Raw genomic sequence first — 20606 nt, forward strand, 5'->3', positions numbered from 1 at the left:
TGGGGGGAGGGGGCGGAGCGGGCATTTCAGGGCAAGTTATAAACTAGTGCAACTGAAACTCCATGGAATCTACAAGAATAATCCTAGTAAAGACTCCTAGTAATGTGGGACATGGAGCCTGAACCAGCCATCTTTTGTACCCAGGTAATTTCTCAAGTGGAGGGATTGGGAAATCAACCCAGCCACAAAACCTTTGACCTACAGTTCATCATTCCTACAGAATGTTCTGGGACCAGAGCCTAGCAGAATCATAATCCAAGAGACCAGAGAGACTGAATCCAACAAATGATAGGAACAGATGCAGAGTGCTACAGCCAAACATTAGGCAGAGCTCTGGGATTCCTGTGGAGGGAGAGGGAAGAAGGATCAGAGGACCCAGAGTAGACAAAGACACCCCAAGAACATGGCACAGAGAATCAGCTGACAGGGACTCATGGGGGCTTGTAGAAATCAGGGAGCTTGTAGGGGTTTGACCTAGATTCTCTACATATATATTACAGCTGAGTACCTTGGTGTTCTTGAGGGACTCCTAACAGTGGGAGCTTGGGGTAGGGTTGGAGGAGTGATGTCTCTGACTCTCTTGTCTACTTACAGGTCTCTTTTCTTCCTACTGGATTGCCTTGTCCAGCCCTTATATAATGGTGTGTGCATTGTATTATTATGGCATATTATTCTGTGTTTGGTTGATGTCTTTGTGAGTCCTGCTCTTTTCTGAGAATAGATGGAGAGGGAGGTGGATATACGTGAGACAGGAGATCAAGGGGAAAAGAATGCTGGGAGGGGAGTGAGGGGAGGGAGCTCTAGTCATAAGTTAATATGCAGAATAATAGTAACAATAACAACAACAATAATAATAAAGAAACATCCTTCAACATCCATGACTGATACCTCTTGATATTTACTTGAAAAGTCATTACAAGTAAATGAAACTAAGAAATAAGCAGATGTAACTGTCCAATATTTGACAAAATAGACTTGAAATCAAAACTATTCAGAAGAGATAATGAACGACACTAACACACTCATTTAAGGATAGAAACCAACAAGAGAATATTATAATTATAAACACATATGATCAAAACACAAGTGTACCCAGTTTCATAAAATAAATATTACTAATCTAAAATCACAGATTGATGCAGACACCATGATAGTGTTGACTTCAATACAGCATTCTCACCAATAGAGAGGTCATCTAAACACAAAGTTAGTAGAAACCAAAGATAAATGACATTATAAATCAAATGGTTCTAACAGATATCTGCAGAACAGGGGGTATATAGTTCAACTTAATAAAGGCAAAATACAATACTCCCACGGCCAACATCATGTTAAATGGAGAAAAACTCAAATAATTACTAATAAAATATTACAAGCAAGGATTTCCATATTTTTCATTCCTAACAACTTAAAAAATAAACCTTATTCTCAATTGCCCAGGGGACATTCTCCAAAATAGATCACATACTAGAATGCAATTTAAATATAAACAAATTCAGAAAAGTTGAAATTACATTTTGCATTTTACCTAACCACAAAGGAATAAAGTTACATGTCAACAACAATAGAAATGATAGAAAGTTCATGAAGGGAAGCTAAACAACACACTACTGAATGAGAATTGTGTCAAGGGAAAATTAAAAAGGAAATTTAAAAAAAGCTTACAACATAATAAAGATGAGAACACAATATACCTCAATCTAGGGGGCACGATGAAGGCAGTCCTAAGAGGAAAGATAGGGAAGTGCCTATATCAGACAACTGGAGTGATTTCATATTAATATATTAAAGCTGCACCTGAAGGCATTCGAAAAACAAGAGTAGACAATACACCAGAGAAAACAGAAGTTAGGCCTGCAAATAAAGAAACAGAAACAAACAAAAACAAATACAAAGAACGGGAGAAAGATTGCTTCTTTGAAAACATTAATAAGAAAGAGAACTTTCCAGTCATACAAACAAACAAACAAACAAACAAAAGGATTCAGCAAAAACAGAGATGAAATGAGAGACATTACAAGAGATTCTGAAGAAGTCTGAGAATCCTAGGACATACTTTAAACATCTATATTACATTAAACTGGAAAATCTAAAGGAAAGGGATGCATTTCTAGATAAATATGATGACCTAAATCAAATTAAGATTAAATAAATTCAATAGCATTTAACAACGAATGAGATAGAAGCAATAACTGAAAAGGAACAAAAGCTTAGTTCCAGATAGATGCATCACAGAAATTTATCAGACCTTGAAAGAGCACTAATACTATCAAAATATTCTGTAAATTAGCTAGGAAGGACACTTCCACATTATTTTTATGAAGCTAGAATTACCTTGATTCCACAGCTGGACACAATTTCAACAAAGAAATAAAATCATACATTTTATTTGGACATCCATAATGAGCACAGATGTATGTACAAGTTTTCAATAAAATACTTGCAAAATAAATTCAAGTATGTATCAAAAGATTATCTGCCATGATGAAGTTAGCTTCAACCTATAAATGCATGTATGGTTCATCATATGTAAATCAATACATGCTATCTACCATATAAATAGACCCAAGGACAGAAATGACATGAACATCTCACCAGATGCAAAAAAGGACTTTGATTAATCAAACATTTCTTCATTATAAAGTTCTAGAGCATCTAGGAGCACAGGGGATATATTTCAACATAAAAATTGCCATATTAGCTGGGCAGTGGTGGTGCATGTCTTTAATCCCAGCACTCAGAAGGCAGAGAGGGGTGGATCTCTGTGAGTTCGATGCCAGCCTGAGCTACAGAGTGAATTCCAGAAATGGCACAAAGCTACACAGAGAAACCCTGTCTCGAAAACAACCCCTCCCCCCAAAAAAACCCCAAAATTGCCGTATACTATAAACCCACAGCAAAAAACATGCTAGATGGTGAAAAATCCAAAGCATTTCCAATACAATCCTACAAGACAGGGATTTTCACGCTTTCCATACCTGTTTATTGTAATTATTGAAGTCTTAGTCAAAGTAGAAAGACAAATGAAGGAGATCATGTTCACACAAAAAAGCAAGGAAGAAGTTAAAGTATCTTCATATGCAAATGACATAACGTTATTTCTAAAACACCCAATGAGAGATTTTCAACCTTCCTTATGTGGTGATCCTTTAATACAGTCCCTCATGTTGTGGTGACCCCAATTGTAAAATTATTTCACTGGTACTTCAAACTACCCACCTGGCTTTATCTGTGCCGACTTCGGACAGTAGTTTACGGTGCGCTTCTTCTACCTGGACCGGTTGGCGGAACTCTTCCAGACTGCAGGGGCCAAGTATGTGGTCCTGACCACAAAGCATAATGGCCAAACTGGCCAAGTCCTGGGTCTTGGAACTGGAACTCAAAGGACGTGGGGTCCCATCGTGATTTGGTTGGTGAGTTGGGAGCTGCTGTTCAGAAAAGGAACTTACGCTATGGCTTCTACCACTCACCCTTGGAATGGTTCCATCCACTCTACCTGCTTGATAAGAAGAATGGCTTCAAAACTCAGTATTTTGTCAATGCAAAAACAATGCCAGAGCTGTATGACCTTGTTAACAGCTACAAACCAGACCTGATCTGGTCTGATGGGGAGTGGAAATGTCCTGATACTGGAACTCCACAGCATTCCTTGCCTGGCTCTCTGATGATAGCCGTGTCAAGGATCAGATGGTAGTGAATGACCGGTGGGGCCAGAACTGCTCCTGTCATCATGGAGGATACTATAACTGTCAAGATAAATACACACCACAAGCCACAAGTGGGAGATGTGCACCAGCATGGACAGGTCGTCCTGGAGCTATAGGCATGACATGACCTTGTCTACAATTGCCAATGAAAATGAAATCATTGAGGAAATGGTTCAGACAGTAAGTTTTGGAGGCAACTGTCTTCTCAACATTGGACCAACTAAGGATGGACTGATCGTTCCCATCTTCCAAGAAAGACTTCTTGCTGTTGGCAAGTGGCTGCAGATCAACGGGGAGTCCATCTATGTCTCCAAACTCTGGAGAGTGCAGTCCAAAAAGAATGTGACAATGGTGTGGTATACTGCTAAAGACTCAGCAGTTTATGCTACTTTTCTGTACTGGCCAGAAAATGGAATCCCCCCAAATGACCTCGACCACAAAGATAATGATGCCTGGAATGGAAGGAGATTTGACCTGGACCCAGGATCTCCAGGAGCATGTTCTCATCTCTCTGTCCCCATTGCCACCTAGCACTCTTTCAGTGCAGTATGCCTGGACTCTAAAGCTGACAAGAGTGAAGTGATTATTGTTCAAGAGCAGATGGCCCTGAGTGCAGCTTTGCCTTTCTCTTACAGAACCATCAATGCAATAAATTAGCTTCCCTTCCCCAGCCAGTGACAGCTTTCCCAGCCTATTTTAATCAATGGGACCCTAGTACACTGAGTCACCGAATGAGTTGATTGAAGATGGGAGATCCATTGTTGGTGTCTCTCTGGTGAGCAGAAAGGCTTGGACAGCTCAGCTGAGCTGACCTGTTCCCTCACTAGAATGAAATCTCCCTTTCTGGTGACGAGCCAAGTCACCTGTTACCTGTGGGAGCAGGTCAAAGAGATCTGGCAAACCCAAGCCCCTGTGCCTTGTATTAGTTGTTACTAATCCCAAGGGCATTACACTGGTCCTGAAGGGTTTGCCAGGCTGCCAAGGTCACCTCTTTGGAAGTTTGCAAAGCAAGCCAAAGCTCTGGCATTGAGCATGTCTTCAGAGATACTGATGAAGGAATGTGATTCTGCTTTGCCCTTTAAAAAAGATGTAAGTAAATTTGTATGTTAGATTATTTCTACCAAAAGCATGTCAAGGTTTCTTTCCCTAGATTCCGTTTGGGCTGTTTATAGCCTTTTACTCATTTTTTTCTGGCTTTTTTTGTTTGTTTGGTTGGTTGGTTGATGTTAAGAGACAGGGTTTCTCTGTGTAGCCCTGACTGTCCTGGATCTCATTCTGTAGACCAGACTGGTCTCAAACTCAGAGATCCATATGCCCCTGCCTCCCAAGTACTGGGATTAAAGATGTGCTCGACCACTACCTGCCCTACACTGAGATTTTTTAAACAATAAAATATCAAGAAGACTGGAGAGACGGCTCAGCAGAGGATCAGGGCTTGGTTCCTAACACTGATGACAGTTCACAACTGTCTTCAAGTTCCAGACAGAAGGCCTGTTGCCCTCTTCTGGCTTCTGTGGGCACTGTACACATGGTGTACAAACACACACAGGCAAAACACCCATAAACAAAAATTAATCATTAAAAATAATAGTGTGAATATCTTTATATCAGGATAAAAAAAAAGAACTGCTGCTGCTTTAGGCCCTGCACCTTGCCTGGGTAGCACAATAGAGCCAATGTTATTGTCAGAGGTGTGGGTGAGCCAGTCCCAAAGTTGTGAGTACAGGGAGAGGAATCTCCATTACTCATCAGTCATGTGGTGGCATGAGCAGGGGAGAAATGCCCCTCCCCCATCTGCTCCTGAGGCAGATGGGAGAGCTGTCCCTGAGTTCATAAGAGCAGAAGAGCAGTTGCTGCTCCTTATCAACTGCAACACTCAGGAGAGTAGCCCTAGTTGCCACACCTGGGCCACACTAGATTGGCCCTGAAGGTGTAGGTGTAGGGACCCTGAGGATGAGAAAGCAGAAGGACTGGCCACTTCCCTTGTTCATTGCTGCAAGGGGTGAACTAGCCAGGGCAGTGCAGGAAATCTCACCCTGGTGGTGGGGACCAGGGACAGCTCACTAGCTGACCAACCTGTAACTACCCAGGCCCAGTACCAGGGTTATGAGTTGACCCACTCCAACATCCACCTCATCTATGATCTGCTGGAGCACTTGAAGGGGCCAGTTCTGGAGACCCACAGCTGCAACAGCAGGCTAGTCAAGAGGCGTTCCAGTGAAGGCCCAGCTTGACAGTGTGATGGTATAGCAGAAACCAGAGGCCTTAAACCAAACCAATGACTCTGCAACGAATGCTGGCTAGTAAAGATACATGGATAAAAGGGTTTACCGTGTGAATCACAGTGTCACACCACAGTTTCCGTGGTAAGATTAGTTTTTCTTTATTTCTTTTCTTTTCTTCTGTTTTTTTCTCTTAAACTTTATATTATTTTTCAGGGGGAGGTTGCAAGGGCAGAGGATGGATATGAAGAGCTGGAGAAATGAGTGGGATGGAGATGCATGATACAAAAAACACAAAGAATAAATCAGAAAGAAAGAAAAAGAACGACTGCCCTAAAAACACCACCATAAACTTTCTACAGTTGCTAAGTAATTCGACAAAGTAGCAGAATAGAAAATTAATGCATGGAAATCAGTAGTCTTCTTATATACAAATGGAAAATGTGAGAAATCAGGGAAACAATCCTGATTCACAACAGTCTCCATAAAATATCTTGGAATAAATAACACTAAGGAAGTGGGAGAGTTTTAAAATTAAATGAAATAAAGAAATAAAAAGTAAAGGACATGACTGTCCCTAGGTATGGTGGAGGAGGTTTACAGTAGATAAAAGGGAGAGCATAGCCAGAGGCCGGGACATCTGGGAGAGTCCACAGTGGACATGACCAGACTGATCTGGGTCATGTGAAGAGATGGGGCAGAGGAGAGGGCAGAGCAGCTGCCTAACAAAGGGGCAGCCTGGACCAAGAGACTGGCCAGGAGAGGAGATGAAAGGACCAGGTAACCAAAATGGTTGGGTTATACAGGAAAGGGCAGGTGGGGGAAGGGCAGCACAGCCCTGGACTGGAAAAGTTTAGGGTAGGGGGCAGGGTTTGCTAGACACACCCTATAGAAGGTAGGGACTCAGGGATGCAGGAAGAAACTTGTGCCCAGTGTCTGTTTTGATGTTATATAGTCACCTCATCCATTTGTCCCGGGTTTGAGACATAACAAAAGAAAATCTTTGGGACACCGAATAAAGAAATTTAAGAAGACATGAGAAGATGGAAAGATCTATGCTCACAGATGAGTAAGATTAATATTGTAAAATCAGCCATCCTATCAAAAGCAATTTAGAGCTTCATCCCAATCTCCATCATATTTCCAACTCTATTTTTCATGTAAATTAAAAAAGAATCTTTAATTTTATTTGGAAACACACACACATACACACACACACACACACACACACACACACACACACACACACCAGCATAGTCAAAACCATATTGAATAATAAAATAAGCTCTTTAAGTATCACTATTCCAGATTTCTAGTTATACCTGTTACAGTGCTATATTATTAAAAACAGTATGGTACTGGTATATTAACAGACACATTTATCAAGTTTACACACTTGAGGCCAACTGATTTTAGACAAAGAAGCCAAAAGGGCACACTGAAGGAAAGACAGGATCTTCAACACACTTGATAGCTACATGAAAAAGAAATGTAGATCTCTATCTTTCACCTGCATTGAGTTCAATTATTAATGGATCAAAGACATCAACAAAACACCTGATACCCTGAATCTGAGAAAAGAAAAAGTAGGGAATAAGATTGAATTTATGGGCTCAAGAAAGAACTTTCTGAATAAAACTTTAATAGCATGACATTAAAATAAAAAATTGACAAATAGGATTATGTGAAACTAAAATCTTCTAAACAATAATGATACCATATTTCAATTGAAGTGGCAGTGCATGGACTGGGACAATGTCTTACCAGCTATTTATCTGATAGAAGGTAACTATCTAGGATACACCAAGCACTTACAAAAATCAAACAGCAGGAAAACACCCTAACTGAAACATGGGACATAGATCTAAAAGAGAGCTCTCCAAAGATGAAATACAATTATCTAGGAATTTTTTGGAAAATGTTCACCATGTTTTGCCTTAAGGAAATGCAAAATTAAAACTCTTTTAAGACTTTATCTTATCCAGGCAGAATGGCTAAGATCAAAGAAACAAGTGAAAACAGATGCTAGTGTGGATATGGAGAAAGAGGGACACCTATCCATTGCTGGTGCCAGGAAAAACTGCTATAATCTCTATGGAAATCAGCATAGATTATTGAAATTATACAAATTGTTGAAAATAGGTCTCCCACACAAACCAGCTATATATCTCTCCAACATTTACACAAAGGACTCTATATCTTCCCACAGAAATACTTTTTTACCCATCTTCATTGCTACTCTATTCACACTAGCCAGGGAAAGGAAATAGCCTAGTTGTCCAGCAACTAATACATAGATGGTGGAAATATGGTGTATTTACATGATGAAGTGCTATTTAGCTGTTAAGATAAACAAAGTTATGATATTCAAGGGGTATGGAGTTAGAAATAATAATTCTGAGTGAAGTAATCAAGACATTAAAATGTGGAATGTTTTCTTTTATTTATGGATAGTAGCTATGAATTTTTAGCTACATGTGTTCTATTTGAATGCTTATAGAAATCATAAATTTAGTAAGGAATCATGGCAGAGAATGGTTTCAAGGGAAGGAAGCTAGAAGACAGTGACATAAGGAGTTGACAGGAAGCAATGGAATAGGAAGGGTTAAATTGGGATAGGGGATGAAAAAGCAAGGTGTCAGAGGCAATATGTGGAGGGATAATTAACACCAAAAGTTTTTGAGAAAGCCATATTACTATAGTAGCTATATAAACACATATCTATGAAAGAAGGGATTTAATAGAGTTGTACAATAAAGAGACAATGTCCTAAAGAGACACTTTATGCTAGTAAATTAAAACAAAAACAGTGCCAAGAATAAAGGAAGGAAGAAATGATGTAATTATATTTTAATTACACAAAAATAAAAGAAACAACTTATAATAAGGATGAATTACCTATTTTTGTGTTGTCCTATGGAGTCATGCAGACTCCTAAATGTTATTGACTATTATATAGTCAACTACCTGCTAAACTTGATGATAAGATCATATTATTGAGTCATAGAACATACCAAAATCAAGCTGTTACCTCCCTGGAAGTTAAATTCTTACTATCTATCTTTCAGGGAACTTGAAGAGAAATTAATCATTACTCTCACCCAGTTGTGAACTCTGAAACCTATAACAAAACTGTCCCAACAAGACATGCTCACTGTTACAACAGTGGCATCAGTGTTATTGGAGTAATTAACCACTTCTTGATTGGATCTAAGATTAGTTCATGAGATGGAACCCATATCTAGCATTGTTAAAGGGACCAAGAACCTGTGACTTGATAGGTTTAAGGCCCTTAAAGAAAACCCAATGCTGTCATTCTGATTAGTGACATAGTACAAAAGGACTCCTAACAACATCCCTATACCCATAGACCAGAGCCCTCATCAGAGAATCTTTTTCTTACAGTAGATTGAAATTAACACAGATTCTTCCCCTTTTCAACATTCAAAGAATAAGAGGCTTCATAGTGTTCATCCCTAAATGGGACATACATAGCATACCTATCACATTAGGCTCAGAGATCTTTGAAGAAGAGGGAACAGACAGATTATAAGAGACATAGGTAATAACATCAAGGAAACATGGTTTCAGGACACAACAGGGCAGATGACCATAAAAACTTAAAGTGATTATGACATGCACAAGACTAAAACGGGACCCCAAAAAAGACACGGAGAAATGGATGAGATCTACATGAACAGCCTGGTCATGAGTCGGAACAATGAAGAGCGACGGTCGAGGGAAAGAGAGTGGGAGATCCTAGCTGGATCAAGAAAAGAGAGGGAGAACAACGAATAGGAGACCATGGTAAATGAAGACCACATGAGAAGGGGAGGAAGCAGAGAGCTAGGGAGGCCCACGGAGATCCACAAAGATATCCCCACAAAAGACTGCTGGCAATGGTCGAGAGACGGCAGGAACTGACCTACTCCGGTGATGGGATGGCCAGACACCCTGATAGTTGTGCCATAAACCCCATCCAAGGACTGAGGAATCTGGATGCAGACATCCACAGCTGGGCCCCTGGTGGAGCACTGGGAGTGTAATTAGTGAGAAAGAAGAGGGTTTATATGAGTGAGAATTGTTGAAGCCAGGGTTGGATAAAGCACAGGGACAAATAACAAAATGAATGGAAGCACGGGATCTATGAACCAAAGGCTGAGGGGCCCCCAACTGGATCAGGCCCCTGAACGGGTGAGACAGTCATTTGGCTTGATCTGTTTGGGAGGCAGCTGTGTGTTGGTGCCGGGTCCTGGGCTTGTTGCATGAATTGGCTGTTTGAATCCTGGGACCTATGCAGGGACGCTTGGCTCGGTCTGGGAGTGGGGGACTGGACCTGGCTGGACTGAGTCTACCAGGTCGATCCCGGTCCTCGGGGGAGACCTTGATCTGGAGGAGGTGGGAATGGGGGGTGGGGTGGGGGGAGGGGGAGGGGGGCGAGAGTGGGAGAACAGGGGAATCTGTGGCTATTATGTTGAACTAAATGATGATGTAAAATAAATTTACTAAAAAAAAATAAAAAAAAAAGACTTGTGCACATCAAGTCACACAAGTCATTTAAAACAAAACAAAACAAAAGAATAGGGGGAAGGTGGAGCTACTGCCATGTGATGGCTGGTGAGTGAGAGGGTATCAGTTCTCTGTGCTGCTTTGACTCCTAGTAGGTCATACACATGCCTCAGTAGGCCCTTTCCCAGGAAGAGCTGGACAACACAAACGGGACTCAATGGAGAAAGACAACTCAAGTTTGGGTGTGAAAGTAGGGGATGGTGGAGAATTGATTGAGGAAGAATACTGATATTGACCTCTGTTTTCCACATTCATGTGCTCACATCTGACCATGCAACAATGCATTCATGCTCATACACACACACAAAAATTAAAATAGATCAAATCAAATCAAATAAAGATACTGAAAGAAAGACTTAAGTCAGTTTTCATAAACAGTGTTTAAAATTCATTTTAATTTGTTTTGCATTTTGAATGAGGTCAGCAAATAAGAATAAATGATAATGCTTATATTGCCTTCTTTCCTTAAAGATCCTGATGAGTGTCCTCAAGACTCTTCCTTGAAAATCCTTCAAGAGGAAGAAAAACCATCGCCAGTAAGAATTTGGCGATGTGCATTTTAGTGTCACTTTTTCATTTCTTTTTGGATAGTATTAAATTTACAAGGCTTTGAACTTGGCATTACTGAAATTCTTTCTCATAACAGAGACATGGGCAAGATATTAAATGAAATATAAATATTGAATGCTTGCTTCAGTTGCACCATTGAACTTGGCTCTGTATTTTTAAGCAAATTCAATACTCTCCAACATCACACACCTGTCATCTCATCAAAGCCTCAGAATGTGATTATATTTTGAAATTGGGGTTTCACTTTCTGGTTTTCATCAACAATTCACTCTCATTTTTCCTTTCTTTCGTAGCATTCACTGTCTGATTTCTTTCTCTTGATCACAGTTAATTTTCTTTCATGAGCTTACTAACATTTTGATCATGGTTATAAACTCAGATCTCAGCAAGAGCAACTGTGTCCAAAACTCTGTCTCTATCACACATGAGAAGAGGGGCGAGAAAGGGAAGGAGAGAGGAAAACATTCTGAACAAATGTATCAACTTTCTCCCTTTTAATTGTTTGGCAGTTTCATGCATTTAAACAATGAATTGTAGTCATTTTCACCCCATTCTTTTCTCTTTCATCCCCCTCACTTTCTTATTTGTACCTTTCTCCTCAGTGAGCCCACTCCCTACTTACATGTCATTATTTTCTGGTGCCTGCTGAAGTCAGGGTTTCTTGTTAGTGTGCGAATGGGAAGTTTTTTGGTGGGGGAAGGGCAGCTTGTCTTCAGCCACATTATTGATTGTTACATTGTTCTCTAAACATCCATGTTTATACTTGTAGATCAGTGTTGTTTCTATCCTTCATCAGAGAAGCTTCTCACTGCATGCAGTGAGAGTTAATGCAGAAACCTATGATTAGTCAAGGTGCTGAGAATAAGTGACAATAATCTGCCCCAAATGTATTAATTGCTTTTATGAAGAGTTACTACTCTTCAAGGTTCCATTTTTTTATTTTTCTAAAATTCCACAACTATACAAAATATATCCATTATCATATGCTAGTCCTTTAAAATCATTTCTATAGGAAACACAGGCTGGTGGATGGAATTCTAATTTTGGCTTCAGAAAGTTGAGTATATCTTTCTGTGCCAACATGGCTTTAAAAAGTGTATGTGTGCTTTTCTTAAATTTTTGATATATTCTGTTAGATGCATTTCTTTTTAATCTCGTGTCTAAAAGTTAACAGTTTAAGACTAAGATGAATGATAACTGAGCATATATTTATTTAATTTAAATGTGTATTAAATTTATTCATAATTCTTATTTGTGCAATGTATTTTGATCATATCCATCCAATATTAAGACCTTTCACTTCCTAATTCCTGTGCCTTCACTCTGCCATCTTCATGCCCTCCTTTGTTGTTGTTCTTAGTAATACCTGGGACCAGTCATGCTGCCCACAGTACATGGGTTTAGAGCCATCACTTGGGGCATGGATGGCCTACCAGTTGTCTATGCCTCAAAAGAAGTGAATGGCTCTCCCTGCAAAAGCAACCATCAACTGCTAATAGCTCCTCCCAAGAATGGAGTTTCTGACTGCTATTCATTCATACTTGAATTTTGACTGCCTTGATCTTGTTTAGGTAGCACCAGGGGCTGTGAGTTGTGGGCAACAGCCATGTAAAGACTTGAAGTCTGTGTTTAACAGCTTTCTTCCTCATCCACCAGGATATGATTTGAAGACCAGAAATATAGCATTTATTCATTCTACATTTAGTAAAAATAAAAATAAAAAACCTTAAAAATCTAGTCATTTTTTTTGAATTCTAAGGATACATTGCATATCTTCTAATAATGCTTTGGTGGCTTTTCTTGAACATTTCTAGCATGTTATCATGCTAACGGGAAATTATTCTAATTGTTCCTCCTCTTCTCCAATACACATGCATAGAAGTCTTAGGCAACAATGCTATCCAGTGAGAGAGGCCTATGCCTGCCCTTTGCTCTATAGGAGTCATAGTTTTCCTTGGCCTAAGCTGCTTGCATTCCAGCCTGCTTGTTGCTAGGGGATTACCTCAGTGAGTCTCTTTGTTAGTTCAGTGGGCTGTGAGCAATGTTGGGTTCAGGCTTTATAAAAAGTGTTCTTATTTGCAAGAGTATTATATTGCTTCCCCCTTCCCTCTCTTCCCTCCAGCCCCTCCCTTTTACTCTGGCTTGAACACCTCCCATATCTACCCACTCTCAAGTTGACAGACACTTTTCTTTGATTTTATTTGTATTTGATTATGTTTGTATACATACATACATATGTACACACATACATATATACATACACACATATATACATATATCTATATCTATATATATGTGACATCATACTCCATACATACTTGCTGCCTTAATCACAATAGTCAAGAATTGGAAACAACCTAAATGTCCTTCAACAGATGAGTTGATTCAGGTTATTATTTCATGAAACCCACGTAGCTTTGCTCTATGAATGTTCCTTCCCCTGAGTGGCACTTTGCCTTTGAATAACTATTATGTTGTCTTTTTGCCAATTTCTCACTTGAAATGGTCATGCATCCGTCTGTCTGCTATATCAATCCTGTGATATATTTTCCTGGCAACTTCGTCTTTATATAAAGTTTCATGGTCTCAAAACACCTAGATAAACATGTACACATTTTTCTTATTGCATGATAGGGAAAGAAATGTTCAGATTTTACATTTTTGCAGAATCAGTTCTCATGTCCCATTTTTAAATAAGCTGCTATAAATGTTAATGATTTTTGTGTATTTTCAGAACTTTGAAATACCAGAATGCTTTCATTTAGTAAAAGGTAACTTTAGTTAAAATATTCTCAGGCTTTACTAGTCTTTCTTAGTCTCATGCTTTTTCATTAACATTCATAAGTTAGATTAGTTTTCAGTTCTCTTACAATGATTTTCATTATTTATAGTTAATTTTTGCACTCTTTTCACTACACTCAACATTGTGTCTCTTTCTTCTAAAACATAAATTATATAAGAATTATTTTCTGCAAATATAGGTGTAGTAGTATTTTAGAAATTAAGTATTTTGAAGTGAACGTTTCAATGTCATTTAGTATATATAAAATATTGTACAGCACTTGATTCAATTTCCTTCCAGAAATGTTGCATATAACTGTCTTTTTATAGTCAAATGAAATTTGATATCTTTTAGTCAATCATAGTTCAGTTTACATTGCAGTCTCTGAAAATCCCCCATGTGTATAATATCTTCCATTTCATCAGCATCAACTGTGGCTATGGCTGGAATGAGAGGGTCTGACAAGCTCCCCGATGGTGGTGCTCTTTGGGACACTTATGCAACCTTTAGGAGGTGGAGCTTCACTGGAGGGAATGCTCCACTTGGGGTGGGCCTTACCTGCCTTCCTTTCCTTTTCCCTCTCTGCTACCTGACTGCCTGTCTCCCTCATACATCTCTGCCATGCTTTACCCAGCCTGGTGGGCTCCACCCCTCTGGAACTGTGAAACAAAAGAGAACTATCTCCAGGAATATGTTCTTGTCAGACTCTTATCACAGCAACAAGAAAGAAACTAATTCAATTTCCATTTTTTTCACTCCTTTTAAACATACTATTAGCAATATTTTCTTCCTTTCACTCAACAAATCAATAATTAACTTGATTTTGTTTATTCCTATGTATTAAATCCTTCTGGAATCTGTTATGAATAGAATGATCTGCCTAGATCTTTTTGAATTTCCATTACAGATCACATAATAGCAACAGATGTTGCTGTGTTTTAAATATAGACCCTGGTTTGCTGAAGCTCTCTTAGCTCTAGTAGTTATTTCAGAGACTGAGATTTTTCTGCATTAAGTACCATGCCATAAGAGATGAGAAAGAGAGAGAGAGAAAGAGAGAGAGAGACACAGAGAGAGAATCCAGATTCTCTGCTACATAATTATATTCAGTAGGATTTTCAGTATCATCATAGCTCAGAGATTGGGTATTTTTGGGTACTATACTCCAATAATAGTGCATATAAAACAATAAGGAAGGTCATATTTTGGTCTCTAAGTCTCTAAGTGTGTATCAAAGTTACATTCATACTGTAGTCTATTACTGTTCAATAATGTTACAGTCAAAGTGGTAGGTACCTTCATTAGAATGCTTCATTGCTAGAAAATGCTGACAAACCTCTGTATGGTGAGAAAATGGAGTTGATCCTTTGTTTGCTACAGCATCATCAGAAGACTCTAGCTGCTGGGGCTGGAGAGATGGCACCACAGTTAGGAGCATGCATTGTTTTTGCTGAGGGTCACCATTTGATTTCTGCACCTACCATGGGTGACTCTTAAGAGCCTGCAACTCCAGCTCCCAGGATTCTGACACACCTTCCTCTGACCTCTGGGTACTACACATAACACACACACACACACACACACACACACACACACACACACACACCTAAATGAAAATAAAACAATTCTTAAAACCTTTCTATTAGTAAAAAAATAAAAGAGAGAGAGAGAGAGAAAGAAAGGAGAAAGGAGTGTAGGAAACAGAGGGGTCAAGGACATCATGGGAAAATAATCAACTACTATGGGCTTATAGGACCTTGCAGATACTGAATCAACAATCAGAGAACATGATTGAGACTGACATATTACAGTTGTGTAGCTTCATTCTCTTATGAGACTCCTAACAGTGGGAATAGGGACTGTCTTCAACTCTCTACTTGTTTTTGGGATCCTACTTCTACTGAGTCATCTTGCCCAGCCTTCATACATGGGGAGGTGCTTAGTCTTACTGCAACTTGATATGCCATGTTTTACTGATACTCATAGGAGACCTGCCCTTTCCCAAGAAGAAGGGATTAGGGTGTCAAGGAGAGAAATGGGAGAGTGAGACAGGGAGGGGAGGATGGGGCAGGAGGCTGAGGCTGGGATATAAAATAAATAGATGACTTTTTAAAAAAGCAGAAAAATAAAGGTGACATTCTTGGAAGTATAAAATGTAAAGCTCTATAAAATGAAATGAACCAGCACTGACCAATTTAATAGAAGCAGACATCCTTGTCTGTACACATTCTTGATTTACATTTTTGGTTTCCTTTTCCATTAAGTAAAAATTTAAGTGTATGGCTTCATAATGCTAGCGCCATTCCAAACAAGTAGCCCTGTATCCTAGCTTTCATCACCCCCGATGAATAGGCTGTTTCATATGCAAAATGTTTTCTCTGCACCATGTGGTGATCATGCACCATGCATATCTTCATTAACAAAATTCATTTTGAAGGTACATAGCAATCCAATATTAAGACCACAATGAGCAGACTAAATAGCAGAATATAAAATATTCAAAAAATAATAATCTATGGAACCAGCCATATGGATCAGGAGGCAAAGATGCTTGACCCCTGAAACCCACATAGATGTGGAAGGAGGAAACTGATTCTACAAAATTGCTCTCTGACCTCTGCACATGTGCTGTGGCACACCAATCTCCTCTCATACACACACCACACAATACACAAACACATATAATAATGATAAGAAGGAATCTGTGAAGATAAATCAGAAGAAATCACCAGAATGTTGAAAGGAAAACAAAACAATGAGAGAAAGAAATACAGATAAAGAAATGATAAATAGCGGGAGGGAATTGGGTGGGTCAGAAGATATATTTGAAGAAGTGTAGATGAAGTTTCCTTCATCTATGTAATGGATTAATGAATAAAGAAGAATATTTTATTCATCTTTATTGGGTAGTAAAACAAATCAATCATTTGGTTAAATTTGCTCTAAACTTTTCAGGAGAAAAACAATGAAAATCTTTGAGCATAGAGAAATTTATTTTTAGACAAGGTGAGTATATTATCCCATTTTAAGTAGTATAGAACATCAGGTAGATAAAAAGCCAACATATGAAAGACAAATTTAACAATCTGGCCTAGTGTAAGAAGATATATGAGGTACTAATTTCAGAATGGAGTCACTCAGGTGGTCTTACAGAATAATCTCTGCTGAATCTTGTATAAACCAGTTATATCGAAGTGTTAAAGCAATTTAACTGGTCCTGGCAGCATTCTATGGTGGGGATTCAACACGTCACCGAGTTTAGGTACAAAACTTTATCTTCACCTACCTGCTTGCATCAGAATGATCTCAGACTCTTACAGTCTGGAAGGGAGACGTCGTGGCACAGGGTTGGGAGCCACAGTCAAGCAACCTTACAAGAAGCACCAGGAAGGCTGGACACAGACCAGTTTCTTCATCAGCCACGCAGCTTAAAATCTCCACAACTTTTTATGTTTCCTTTGTTGACTGTGATGATCCATGACATCTGTGCCTCCTGGGTCCCTGGAACTGTCCTCTAGGACATGTTTGTATTTACTGCCTCCCATTTCTAGGAGTTTAACTTACAGGTGGTGGCTGACCATGTTCTTGTGTTTACTCATATTATAGAGCAGAATTTTATTTTAAAGCATGTACTGTACATTTGTGAAAATTATCTATTATACTGGGGCAAAAATAAAGTCTTATCAAATTTAAAACTATTTAAATCACACAGAACATATTGAAAGACAACAATGCAAGTAACCAGAAATTTAAAAACCATAAAAGATAATTAGAAAGATTTATGTACTTAGAATACTTAAGACACATTTTTAAATAAATCATATGTCATTAGAAAACATTTTCAAAACTTTTTTGAAACTTGCATACTTATATTCCTTCCCTACTGGTTTCTTCTTTACCGTTCCTCTTACTGCTGGTACCTTCTCTCTTTCAAATCCATCCCTTATGTTTTCATAACACACACACACACACACACACACACACACACACACACACACACACGTGCACATATTCAAGATTGAACATATATATCTATGTCCATAAAATCTAGATTCCATATATGACAAAAATGTGATATTTAATTATCCTAGTCTGGTTTATTTCACTTAACTTGATGATCTTCTCATTTTCCTCAAAATAATAAAATTTTACTCCTTATGACTGAATAAAAACTGCATTGTGTTTGTGTAACTGTGTTTTACACACTTACGTATATGGATGTGCATAACCATGCTTGTGTGTAGAGGCCACTGGATGATGTTCAATTTTCCATCTTTCATTTTCTACCTTAATTGTATTGAGGCAGGGTCTCTCTCTGGACCTGGAGCTTGGTTGGCAGGCAGTGATCCTCCTGTCTCCACTCCACAGTGTTGGAGTTACAGGTAAACAGACAAGAACAGTTTACTGTGTCATGCTAGGGATTTGGCCTCAGATCCTCCTCATGTTTATATAGCAAGTAATCCTCCTATTGAGTTCCATAGTTTGTTTTTAAAAGATCCATCTATATATCTATATATCTATGTATCAATCTGTGTATGTATGTATGTATATATGTATGCATGTATGATCTATCTATCTATCATCTATCTATCTATCTATCATCTAGATATTTGTCTATCATCTAGATATTAATCTGTCTATCTATCTATCTATCTATCTATCTATCTATCTCTATATCTATCTATCTATATCTATCATACATCTAATTACATATTTAGTTAATGTGTACTTGTGTCTGCCTATGGGAGTTTCTGTGTACCACATGCATGTGGGAGCCTATGGAAACCAGAAGAAGACAGTGTATGGCATCTCCAGGAACTGGAGTTACTGGTGATTTTAAGTCACTGTGTGAGTACTTGGAACCATGCTCAAGTCCTCCACAAGATTAGTGAGCACATTTAACCACTGGGCCATCTCTGCAACCTGTGTTCTCTCTAAAAATAGTGCTACACTTTGATAAAATGAGTTTGCACTGATCTCTTACATACCAGACCAGAAATTGCAACTGAGTTTCATCTTATGAAGGCTTTCATCTCATCTCATGGTGACTGCAGAACTGCCCAGTTTCATCTGGATGACCTGTGGAAGCTGCATCGGCCTTTACCTAATAACATACTAGGCTGAGGCTCTATCACCTGATTCCTCTGGATCTCATGGCTCTTCTTCCCATTCCTTTCCATTGTCCTTTTGGCTCTTTTCCTTAGGATACAGTGTCTTCTTTCTTATCAGAATGCAGTCCTTTACTAGCTTGCAAAGGTAGCCTCCTTTCTGACACCTTTCCTGGAAGTCTAACCTCCATACTCTTTAATGGGAAACTGGCTGATTGTGATATGGAGGTACAGGTCCAACTGTTTCTCTTTTTGCCTTTTGCATGGTTCTCTTTTGCTTTGGTTTTCAACTGGCCAGTCACAAAGTGTTTTCCTGAGTGTCTCTTTGGCTTTAAGGATTACCTAAGTTAATAAATTTTATGGTATTATATATTAAGATATCCATTGTGTCATTTCTTCTTCTCAGGGGCTTAATTTGAATGTATGTATTAACATGTTTGATAGCATCACATAGTTTGTGACTCTAATATTTTTGCTGGGGGATGTTGTTCTTTATGATGTGAATATGTTTTGCTCTGATTGGTTGATAAATAAAACACTGATTGGTCAGTAGCCAGGCAGGAAGTATAGGCAGAATAAACAGACAAAGAGAATTCTGGGAAGAGGAAGGGCTGAGTCAGGAGTCTCCAGCCAGACACAGAGGAAGCAAGATGACAAGGCAGAACTGAGAAAAGGTATCAATCCATGTGGCGAAACATAAATAAGAATTATGGGATAATTTAAGTCAGTATAAGCCTGAGCTAATGGCTAAGATTTACAATTAATATAAGCTTCTAAGTGATTATTTTATAAGCAGGACACAGACCAATGGCAGCTTGGAGGGACCAGAGAAACCTTCTGACTGCAATTTGTCTTTATTCTTTCTGTTCCTCCTTCTTAACAGTCCTTTCTTCAATTTCACTGGTAGTTTTCTTTTTTCTTTGTGTGTGTGTGTGTGTGTGTGTGTGTGTGTGTGTGTGTGTGTGTGTGTGTGTTTGCTTAAATTTGCAATTCAAAGCCTCTGGTACTTCTTTACATTCTCATTCAAGGTATTATAATAACTGAGAAAATTCTATTTGTGTCTTATCATAATTCTCTGCTACTTTAATTCTTTTCACTATTTGGTGAAATATTATTGTTCTTATGATATTCTAAAGTCAATAAAAATGGCATTAATTAATTTAGTGTGTAAGTGAGGAAGACACAGAAAGAGACACAATGGGAGACTGACAGACAAGCTAGAGAGCAAGCAAGAGCCAGCATGTATGCCACAGCATCCCTGTGGGCGTATCAAAGGCCATTTTATAGGATCTGGCACTATCTGTCCCCCTGTGGGGACTGAATTCATGTCACCAGGTTTGATGGTAGCTGTCTTTACCCACTGAGCCATCTCAGAGGCCCATAGTCAGTTAAATTTTGTTGTAATTGTTTTCTTATCTCTTTGAATGCATTTTAAATAGTTAATATCAAATTCTTGACAGGTTAGTAAAATTCTGTGCTCTAAAAACCTTTTCTATGAATGTTTTCTATCATTTGAGTCATATTCCTAATGTTTTAGATGTCCCCTAATACTTCACTGGACACTTCCCACTTCTAATTTAGTAATGCAAAAATGAAATAAGACCCTCTCCTTTCAGGAGGGTCCTTGTTGTTGCTTGTGTAGTTATTT

The 20606-nt window shown here is 38.7% G+C and overlaps 1 pseudogene; it reads left to right on the forward strand.

Moving 5' to 3' along the window:
• Positions 1-3194: 3194 nt before the first annotated feature.
• LOC114686849 lies at positions 3195-4290 on the forward strand (annotated as a pseudogene).
• The last annotated feature ends 16316 nt before the right edge of the window (positions 4291-20606 follow it).

This window comes from Peromyscus leucopus, chromosome 15 (genome assembly GCF_004664715.2).
Source record: "Peromyscus leucopus breed LL Stock chromosome 15, UCI_PerLeu_2.1, whole genome shotgun sequence".
Classification (NCBI taxonomy): Eukaryota; Metazoa; Chordata; class Mammalia; order Rodentia; family Cricetidae; genus Peromyscus; species Peromyscus leucopus.